This window comes from Aethalodelphis obliquidens, unplaced genomic scaffold (genome assembly GCF_003676395.1).
Source record: "Aethalodelphis obliquidens isolate GAN/ISIS:26980383/991018 unplaced genomic scaffold, ASM367639v1 scaffold25, whole genome shotgun sequence".
Lineage (NCBI taxonomy): Eukaryota > Metazoa > Chordata > Mammalia > Artiodactyla > Delphinidae > Aethalodelphis > Aethalodelphis obliquidens.
In genome coordinates, this window is record NW_020837969.1 from 7,749,196 (window position 1) to 7,760,027 (window position 10,832).

General features: G+C 39.8%; 1 pseudogene; it reads left to right on the forward strand.

Moving 5' to 3' along the window:
- Positions 1-10,505: 10,505 nt before the first annotated feature.
- Positions 10,506-10,627, forward strand: LOC113629007 (uncharacterized; annotated as a pseudogene).
- Positions 10,628-10,832: the final 205 nt, after the last annotated feature.

Sequence of the window (10,832 nt, forward strand, 5' to 3'; positions counted from 1 at the left end):
CCTCTTTTCGGCATGCCAAATGCTGGCAAAAAGAATTGCTTTTTGAATGTTGAATTTCTGGTAGAAATAAAGCAGTGAGCAAAATCCTTTTAAACACAGAAATCCTGAGTTCATCTTGTTGGGGCTCAGGCAATTCTGTAGCAAATAAATCCTTTGAAAGAGCTCCAAAAAAGAATTGTGCTATTTGAAGCTAAGTGAACTGTAAACTCATCATAGCTAAAACCTGTTATTGTCACACAAAAATGATATGACTAGAACAGAAAAGACAGGCCAACAATAGACTTAGGGTAGATGAGAATTTTGTAAATGCTAAAAGCGTAATGACAAATAAGTAGGGAAAGAGTTACTCTATAATGATGCTAAGAAGAATCATAATTAATTATTTAGAGAAACAGGAAATTGGAATCTTTCCTCAGACTATCCACCATGCTTAATTGCAAATATGTTTGCAAATGTACAAAATGAAGTCATAGAACTAGAAGTAATTAAGGGAATATTTATCAAGAGGGGTGAGAAAGGACTTCTAAGGATAAGATTGATAGATTTGTAAATTTGGAATACACTCTGTCAAAAATTACCATGAAAAAAATGAAAGGAACTACAATCCCTTGCTCTCCATCCATGTTATGATGTCATGGGTGTCAGCAGTTTACGGTTTTCTCTTGCCAATTAGTATTACGTTGGATGAATATAATCAGGGTGTTTATTCCCTTATTAAGGAAGATCTGGTTTGTTTCCAGTGTTTGCCCTTATGGGTAAAGTCACTGTAAACATTTTGGAACACATTGTGTGTTCCAAACACATTGTGTGTGTGTGTCTGTGTGTCTGTGTTTCTATATTTCCTTTCTCTTTTGTAAATACCGAGGACTTGACTTTGTGGGCCGTATGTCAGGTGTAAGTGTGATTTGTAAGAGGCTGCCAGGCCTTTCTTCTAAGTGGTGTATGTATCATTATAAACTCACACCAATGAAGTTTGCATGTTCCATTTGCCCTGCATTCTCGCTAACACTTTGTGTTATAATAAGTTCTCTTTTTTCTTTTTTAGGTATTCTAATGATGTACATTTCATAGCAGTTTTAATGTGTATTTCTCTGATTTCTGCTGATGGGCCGCAATTTTTCACATGTTTATTGGGCATTTGAATATTTTCTTTTTGCAAAGTGTCAGTTCAAATATTTTACATTTTTATTCTATTTGTGTGAGTTTCTTAAATAGTGTCATAAAAGTTCTTTTGTAAATCTGAGGTACCATTCCTTTGTCAACTGCATGTTTTATAATCATGTAATTATTTTCTCTAAGTCTGTGACTTGCTTATTTATTTTCTTAAGAGTGCCTTCTGATGGATGGAAGTTTTGCCTTTTTTAAAATATGTGTAAAGTCTAACTTATCATATTGATTGCTATGATTTGTCTAAGAAAACTTGGCCTACACCCAAGTCATGAGGTCTTTCTTCTATATTTTTCTCTAATGCTGTATGATTTTATATTTTACATTAGTTCTTTGATCTACCTTGACTTAATTTGTGTGTAAGGTGTGACTTGGGGGATAAGCGTCTTTTCTTTTTTAATGGATATTCAGGTATTACAGCATTATTCGTTAAAAAGACTTTTCTTTCTCTATTGGACTGTCTTGGCACCTTTATCAAAAATTACATGTGTGGGTCTATCTCTGAGCTCTCTGTCAGCTCCACTCTGTCATAGCTACTATAGTTCTAGAGTAAATCTTGAAAGCAGATAGTGTAAGCTTTCTAAGTATGTTCTGTCTTTGGTCAAGCTTGCTTTGGTTTCTCTAAGTCTGTGTGTGTGTGTGTGTGTGTGTGTGATCTTTTAATTTCTACAACAATATCCTCCTGGATCATTAATGCATATTGATATTGCCTTTTCCAGTTTCTCCTGCCCCTCACTCCCTTGCTTTTACATCTTGCAATCACCTCAAAAAACAATTACATGCATCCAGTTCCTTGTCTCAGGCTCTGACTTGGGAGTGTGGGCAAATGATGTTCTTTGTGTCCATTTACCTTCACTGATCTTATGTCATACTTAATGTGTGCTTGCTCTATCTTAGGATTTTTAATATATTATAAACATACTTTTTAGAAATGTATTTAAATCTCTACCAAGATTACACATTAGATGAGAAGTCAGAAAGTCTTGGATGTAAAGCATTGCTAGTTATGATCTGTATTTCCATGAAAAACTTATCTAATTATGATATGTTCCTACGTTTTTAAAATGAACATAATTACGTATATTCTGCCCAGTCACAAATGTTTTATACAAACTGTGTTTTGAAATAAGATCATATATATAAGATGACTTAAAAATTGCATTTTATAGAGGAAGATTGACTTAATTAACCTTTGATAATAACTCATTTTCTACATATTACCTATAAATAACAAGTTAATATTTCAATGTGAAGTTAGATTTACTAACACATGCTTGTTCATCACATGAAAAATGAGTATCCTGGAATATTGCAAGGTTTCTTTCCATTTCAGAAATATTTCCCATTTCCTTCTCCTACCAAGTATCTTCATGTGTCATGTAGATCATAGTAAGACATGTCCATGAAAGTGGGAGACATACGTACTTTTTTTTTTTCTTAATTGCAACTTAAAACACTTTTGTGAAAATTCTGCGGAAGTGTAAAGTGTTGAGTGATTTGCAGTAACTCATTCTGAATCCAGGGTCTGAGATTTCCTTTCCTATACAGAACCATATTGCTGTCTGTATAGACATATAAGATGTTAGGCTGGTCAAATTTCTTGTGATCTAGCTTAAATTTCTACCTCATATCCCCTCGCTTACCCCTACCTTGCTGCATATCTGGACCAAACATCTCTGCCTTCTCCTTCTCCTTCAAAGCCTAGAGAGGATTAGAGATGAACATTATTTCACCTTTTCCTTTTTCCCAAAAACCCTATCACTTTGCTGTTTGCTTCCTTGAATGGCGGACTTCCCAAGCCAAAGGGATGCCAAGAGAAGTCTTTCTATCCTGGTCTAAGAGGGTGGAACACAGTAACATCTCAACTCTATCTTTAACCTTTAACTTATTCTTTGTAAATCTGAGTTCCTGCAAAGTGGTGGGTTGATACTATTCTCTGGTGATCCTAGGTCTAATATGATCCTGGTTTCCTGTCCAAGTAGTTCTCTGAAGAGGTCAAGCATGTGCAGTTATTGACTATCATATTTTTTACAGATGTTTTTGGGAGTTTGGACAAGCCAGGTGAAGGGGGTAATCTGTTAATAAGTAAATTGAGATGTGTGTGCTAGGGAACATTTACATAAGAAGCAAGGTTAATTATTACTCTTACTGGGGGGATAAAGGAGGGAAGAGGATCTTTCTATATAACATTCATCATCCTTTGCTGCTAAAAGCACAGCCACCTCGTTATCCAGAGGAATTACTCTCCTAGTGTCTGCTCCCCACTCTGCCACCATCAAGCAGGATGTGGATCTAAATGGCACTTAGATTTGCGAGAAGGTGAGGGTACGGTGATGATGCAGAGAGAGAATAAAGAAGCGTCTTGACTGGAGCACGGCTGAAATGCAGCTGTTCTAATGAAATTCTGCTGCTTCTGATAAGGTCATTGGCTTATGTTTAACTTATTTTTGACATGAATAGGTAGGGATATTTTATTGTTAATCTAGCAGTTAAAACAAATACAGAAAAAATAGCGTTTGATTGTTAGCCATCTTATAAGCACTGGAGGTGAAGTCATAAAGACTCCATTTCCCTGTATTCCTTTATTGTCAAAAACAGTTCAGGACACAACAGAGTTCCTTCCACTTTCCTTCTACTTTTCAGGCCTGAAGAAAACCTTCTATTTAAATTATGCCGTTTAATCTCATCATAATTTTGAAGTGTTCATGGCCAAGTTCCCAAAGAAATGAGCTCCAAATCTTCGTATTTGATCAATTCTTTCTCCTCCAGAGATTGTGTTCACTTATTCTTTGTGTGGGTTAAAAATACTTTTTTTAATTTCAATTATCTATAAAATTAAAACAGAACATATTTTAAAGGTTAACCCAAACGGCATGAATATTAATCACATCTTAAGTTGGTTTCAACATCCCACCTTTTTCTTACTTGTTTATACACCATCATTGGTGACTGCGGTAGACACCTTTCAGAACACAGCCACAAATCAAGAATTCAGAGGCTGCTGTCCGCCCTGAGTAGGTGAAGTGATGGAAGACAGATTCTTCTATCGTCTCACCAAAGCATTGCTTATTTTATTCCGAGTTATAGCGTCTGCAGAACCAGAATGCTGTCGCTCATAATGGAGCTGGTCATTATTTATCTATCAGTCCAGGCAGGAGTTGTAATCCACAATACACTGGACAGCTGCCGTTTCTCCTTCCCGGTCAGTCATTCCCTGCTTTTCTGTTAAGTCGGCTTTCTTTTGAAACCCACCTTTTCCCACTCTCAGTCTACGTAGTTGGCTTGTGTTTGACCCCTTTCCCTTCAGTCCTAGAAGGGAACATCTGACCCAGACTTCGGACACAAGGATTGACCATACTAAGTTTACAAGGTAATTCTGAACCAGTGAGAGAGACCTATAATTTTGAGCTAATAAGAAAGAAGATCTTCCTTTCCAGGCAAGTTGCTGGCTGATAAGAGGCAGGCATGGGGATGCTGAGGGCGGTGTAGAGAGAGCCTGCCAGGAGTAAATCCACACCAAGGAAAGAAGCCAAAGATGGAGAGGAATGGATGCCTCAAATTAGGTCTACAGATTTTATTTTATTTCATTGTTTTCCATAAACCAGGGAGAATAGGGTTTCTTGCAATGGAAAGAATTCTGATGAATAAGCAGGCAATCCTCTTGCTGATGAGACAGGAGGGGATACTAGAGACAGCAAGTAAGTGATCCAGAGAGCTGAACCTGTCAGGGATCAATTGGCTGATGCCATGGACAGCATGCATTCTTGGCATATCAGACAGACATAAATTCAGATGATCACATTTAGAGCAAACGCTGAACCATCCCCCCAGTGTCTCCTAAAATAGAGATGGGCAGTTTATTTAAAAAGCAAGGTAGGTGTGTGTTTGGCGCATTGTTTGTCAGACTGTGATGACTACTAGATAGTATTTTTCTTGCTATAAAAAGAAGAAAACCTGGGTACAGACAAGTTGCTGTGTACTCCCCAGATTATACACAAAGAATAGGGAATAGTGTCAGGATGTAAAGCCATGTCTGCCTGACCTGAAGGACATGTTCATCTCCTATCAGCTTACTAATAGCATGAGTGATCCTAGTTATTTCCTTTCTCCAGTAGCTCACTTGGGAGAGGGGGTGGGTAACAGACACGCTTGATTAAAATAGCCTCACCCACCAACCAGCCATAGTACATGAAATCTTCATATCCGGAGGTGCCTCTGAATTCAGATTCTCTTAATTGCAGTCCTCCTAGGCAGAGTACTTAAAATATGTCTAAACATATTATGCTGAACACTTTTACAAAATAAAAGGCCGGTCAATCTTGGTCAGTATTGATTTCTTTAATCTCATTGATTAAAGAATTTGTGTTTTAGATTCTTATCGAGTCAATCTATGTTTGAGTCCTATTGACTAAATCTCTATGTTTGATGTAGAACTCTTTAGTTTACAGATGTTTTTGGATACACAGTCTAATGTGAATTTCACAAGCACACCATTTACATATAAGGTAATCGAGACTTGGAAGATCAAGGTGGCTTAACACATTATTGATTGGAGACATATTACTACATCTTTTGTTACTGACCAGAGATGTATCAGTACGTTTTTAGAGAGTGATACAATTAACATCACCATGCCAAGTTGTTAGAGCTTGAAATTGATGAAGTATTCATTATACAACTTATGATTGTCGTTATAATTAACATTTTGCTCTGTTAGGTTTTTGTTGCAACCTTGTGTATATTATAAACGTAAAATTTTCAAAAATGACGCATTGTGAAATTTTTAGTGAAGAAGAATTTTTTGGTGAATTTTATGCAGATACTTTCTCTGATCGTACAAGCGACATATATACGAGTGTCTCAGAAGATGACAGTTCTTCACAATATAGTTCTGATTCAGACGACATGGATATTAGACCAAACAAAAAGACAAAAAACCTTAGTGATTGATTCTGATCCGGAAAGTGAAAATGAAACACGGTGCTGGAGAACACTCTTTTACTTCTACACAAGAGTGTAGAGCTTAACCCAGTTAATTTACATGATAGGGAGTTAGAAATATGCAAATCAGATTGCTTAAATTCTTGTCAGTGACCTCCGAGGAAACGTGATTATTGAGTTTGTGAAAACCCAGATGAAGTAACACCACTATGCTTCATTCAATATGGATTCTCTTAGACTAAGCCATGTCACACTAATTCATTTCTTTTTAAAGAGGACCTGTGAAAGGTATCCATAAAATGGGTTGTTAAAGTTAAGCATGCATCAGAATCACCTGGTGGGTTTGATGAACAGACTGCTGAACTCCAATTTGAGAGCGTCAGGAAGTCTGGATCGGGACTTGAGATTTTGTATGTTTCACAAATTTCCAGGTGATGATCACATTTAGAACAACTGGGCTTCCCTGGTGGCTCAGTGGTTAAGAATCCATCTGCCGATGCAGGGGACACGGGTTCGTGCCCCGGTCTGGGAAGATCTCACGTGCCGCGGAGCGTCTGAGCCCGTGAGCCATGGCCGCTGAGCCTGCGCGTCCGGAGCCTGTGCTCCGCAACGGGAGAGGCCACAACAGTGAGAGGCCTGCGTACCACAAAAAAAAAAAAAAAAAATAGAACCACTGGAAGAGTCATGGTACGCTGCTTGATCCCCCTCTTGGGGTAACGAGCTTTGACACCATCTGGAGAGATAAGTCCAGATGTGATATAAGTGCCTTTTCAAGCTGCATTTTTCTTAATCTGCAGCCCAGAATGATGTAACGTCTTTCACTAGAATTTCTGTTAACTGTGCTCTTGGTGACCATTAGAAGTCTTGGTATACACAAGCTTTATTCAAGTTGCCAGGTTGAGTCATGCGTGCACCATTTTTTCTAACTTCAAAAAAAAAAAAAAAAGAATGCATTCAAAGTTGTTTAAGTAGAAAATGCATTTTTAAGAGGTTCTTACATGAATCGTAGAATTGTTGGGATGGCCAAAGAAATATACTTAAGGATAAAATTGCAGGGATGATGCTCAAAACCATACCATTAAACCGTAGGCCTCCTGCTACCTCCTAACGTGCAAACCATTGTCAATCCTGTAACCTTACTGCTTTATTAGTCCACCTTTGAAATCTTCAGCATGTCCACAGCTGCCATCCCTTCCAGCAGAGTCAGTTCTTCCCATGGGGACTTTTTCCTACAGTTGCCCACCTGTACACTGAGGCCTGTAGGCATCTCTGAATCTACATCTCAAGTCTGTATTCTAACCACAAGCAAACTAAGAAAGGTATGTTTTTGGACTCTATCTTGGAAAGGCACTACTTAGAATATGGGCACCTTATTCAAATTTAGGGAGATGTTCCAAAAATGTCAGCTGTCCCCTCAGCGGTTACTCTGGTGTGTCATAGAAAATCATGCCAAACATAATGTAAGACAGTTTACCGTCTCCCGTGGTACCGTGGGTACACTGTCCTGAGCTAGGTGGTTCTTGCTCAGGTCCCTGTAGTTGTAGTCAAGGAGTTGGGACTACTTCATCTGAAGGCTGGACAAGACTGGGTGTCCCAATGGCTCACTCACATGGATGTCAGTCGTGCAGAGAGTTCACTGGGGCTTCCAAGCCAAGCGTCTACACTGTCTTCTCTCTGAAGACATGGACCTCTTACAGCATGATGGCTGAATTCAGGAGAAAACAAGTGAAGGGTAAGTGTGAGACAGGAGTAGGAAGAAGCTTCCAGTTCTGTAGAGCAGGGGTCCCCAACCCCCATGCTACAGACCGATATTGGTCCGTGGTCTGTTAGGACCCAGGCTGCAGAGAAGGAGGTGAATGGCGAGCAAGTGAAGCGCCATCTGTATTTACAAACACTCCCCATTGCTTGCACTACCACCTGAACGCCGCCTCCTGTCAATATTATGGTGAGATGTATAAGTATTTCATTATATATTACAATGTAATAATAATAGAAATAAAGTGCACAATAAATGTAATGTGCTTGAATCGTCCTAAAACCATCCCCCTCCCCAGTCCCTGGAAAAATTCTCTTCCACTAACCCGGTCCCTGGTGCCAAAATGGTTGGGGGCCACTGCTGTAGAGGACTATCCCTCTGTTGCAGAAAAATTGGGGTGTGAAAGAATGGTTACTTCCCAGGTCTTGGGAGAGTCCTTGGGACGGACATCCAAGTGAGGGTCTTTGGCTTTACACAGGGACGAATTCAAGAGCGAGCCAAAGTAGAGTGAAAACAGGTTTATTCAGGGAGATACACACTCCATAGACACAGTGTGGGCCATCTCAGAGGTGAGAGGCCCCAGGGTTCAGGGTGGTTAGTTTTTAATGGCCTGGGTAATTTTTTTTTAATATTTATTTATTTATTTGGTTGTGCCGGGTCTTAGTTGCGGCAGGCGGGCTCCTTAGTTGTGGATCGTGGGCTCCTTAGTTGCAGCTCGCCAGCTCCTTAGTTATGACATGTGAACTCTTAGCTGTGGCATGCATGTGGGATCTAGTTCCCTGGCCAGAGGTTGAACCCGGGCCCCCTGCATTGGGAGCATAGAGTCTGAACCACTGCGCCACCGGGGAAGTCCCATGGGCTGGTTAACTTCATAGGCTAGCAAGTGGGAGGATTATTCTAACTATCTTGGAGAAGGGGCAGGGGTTTCCAGGAATTGCACCACTGCCCACTTGTATGTCATGATGCCTGTGGGTGTGTCATTTAGATGCTAGTGTGTTATAATGAGTGTAGACCGAGACTCAAGGTCTACTGGAAGTCAAACCTTCTGCCATCTTGGGCCTGGCTGGATCTGACTAGTTTATGCCACACCCTCAAAGGCTGTGCCCTGCCCCCTGCCCTCCTGTCTGCCCTGCATTTGGCACACGGCCACTTCGTTCATAGTCTGTGGGTCACAGGATTTGCCCAGGTCTAGAAGGCACAGGAATGGCAGTAAGACACTGTAGAAGACCTTGTAGGTCAGGGGTTGTGGTGGTGAGCATCTGTGGAGTACACCGTCTGCCAGAATGTGGCTTGGAAGTAGAGACATGGATCATTTCTGCAGCTAACTCAAGAAACAGACATGCGTCTCATACCACAGACACACACACACACACACACACACACACATACACACACACACACACACACACACCTTGGCATTCAATCAAATGTGTTCCACCGTTGGCTTCAAATACTAAGCCAATAATCTTTACTACCTACTTATCTACACACACCCAGCCAGATTTGAGGTCATTTGCTGTGATAGAAATAGGAAGGAAACAAGTGGAGGAGTAGATGTGGGACTTCCCTCTTACTAATCACAGGTGAAGAATAAGGTTCATCAGTACAGGTTTCCGTAGTGATGCTGTCTAATGACGTACAGCATTTATTCCTTTCTCTTTTGTCCTAAGATAATCTTCTGAAAAAATAGTTACACTACAAACATGGAGTTGGACTGGACCATCTGGTTGATGCTCTACTCTTTTGAACTCAAATCACCCAAATTGGATATCTTCATGAATTAGGAGGTTCCCATAATTAGTAAGTTATATATTAGAATTGATCATTAAAAACTAAAGGATCCATTCATTTTGTATCTTTCTCAAATGTTAAGCTGTTTTCTCCCCAGAAAGACAATTGTGTACAAGGTCACCGCCACATGTTCCTTCTTGACCGTCAATGAGATCAGAGACGAATGATCCTCATGACTCCACCTGCATCTGAAAAACACAGGGGAAGTGGGTACTGTCCCTGCTGTCTCTGTTGAGAAGCTTTATAAGCACAGCTTTGTTGTGGAGTTGCTGTAAAGATAAAAGAATTCTAGACAACACTCAAGATCTCTTCATGCTTGATCGCACGAGGCATTCCAGGGACACCCACCAAGGTTATTTACAAGTACTGAGATCACTCAGAACTCATTCCAAACCCAAGAGCTTCTTTGAGGCTTTGGAAACCGCTTCCAAATTCCAACAGTTGCAAAAACGTCATTTCACCTGAGTGCCTGTAAAATCATTTAGTGCAGATGAGTACAGTTCAATATATTGAGTTATGCCAAATGAAACCTGTCTTACATCTTGAATTAAAGAATATAAATGTCCAGACTTCCACTCTGCTTCCTGCCCCTTCACAATTTGCCATCACTTCAATGTAAATAAAAGGCACCCCTCATCTTAAACTAACAATTTGAGGCTTACATTCTAGAATTCAATTAGAGGAAGAAGTTGGCCGTCTCAAGATTCCATGTATAAACACTTACTTAATTTTGCTACTTTCAAAATGAAGGTACTAGCCTCAGTTAGGCCTGAAGTATTAAAGTCCAGGGATCCTAAGATCTGCCGTGTCCAGAAAATGACTTTCTGGTCTGCGGCTGAGGTAGAGGACAGAAACTTCTTGGCCTTTTGGCTAAGCTTAAGTGTAGTATCTGTTCTTATCAGTTTAATTACAGGATTCTGCGGTATCACATTCTAAATATATCTCAACTGCGTCCTTTGTTCTTTATCTCTACTTTTAGTGCCCATGTTCAGCTTCTCATCCTCGTTATTTTATTCTACTGGAATATACTGACGGAAATGGTCAGACTCTGTGCCTCCAGGCTTGTGCTGTGTATAACCATTAGAAAGTCTACCTTAAGTATGCAACTATCTCATGGTCAAAATTAAATAAAGATAAAACAAAATGATTTTTTTTTAGAAGTATCTAAAAACCACGT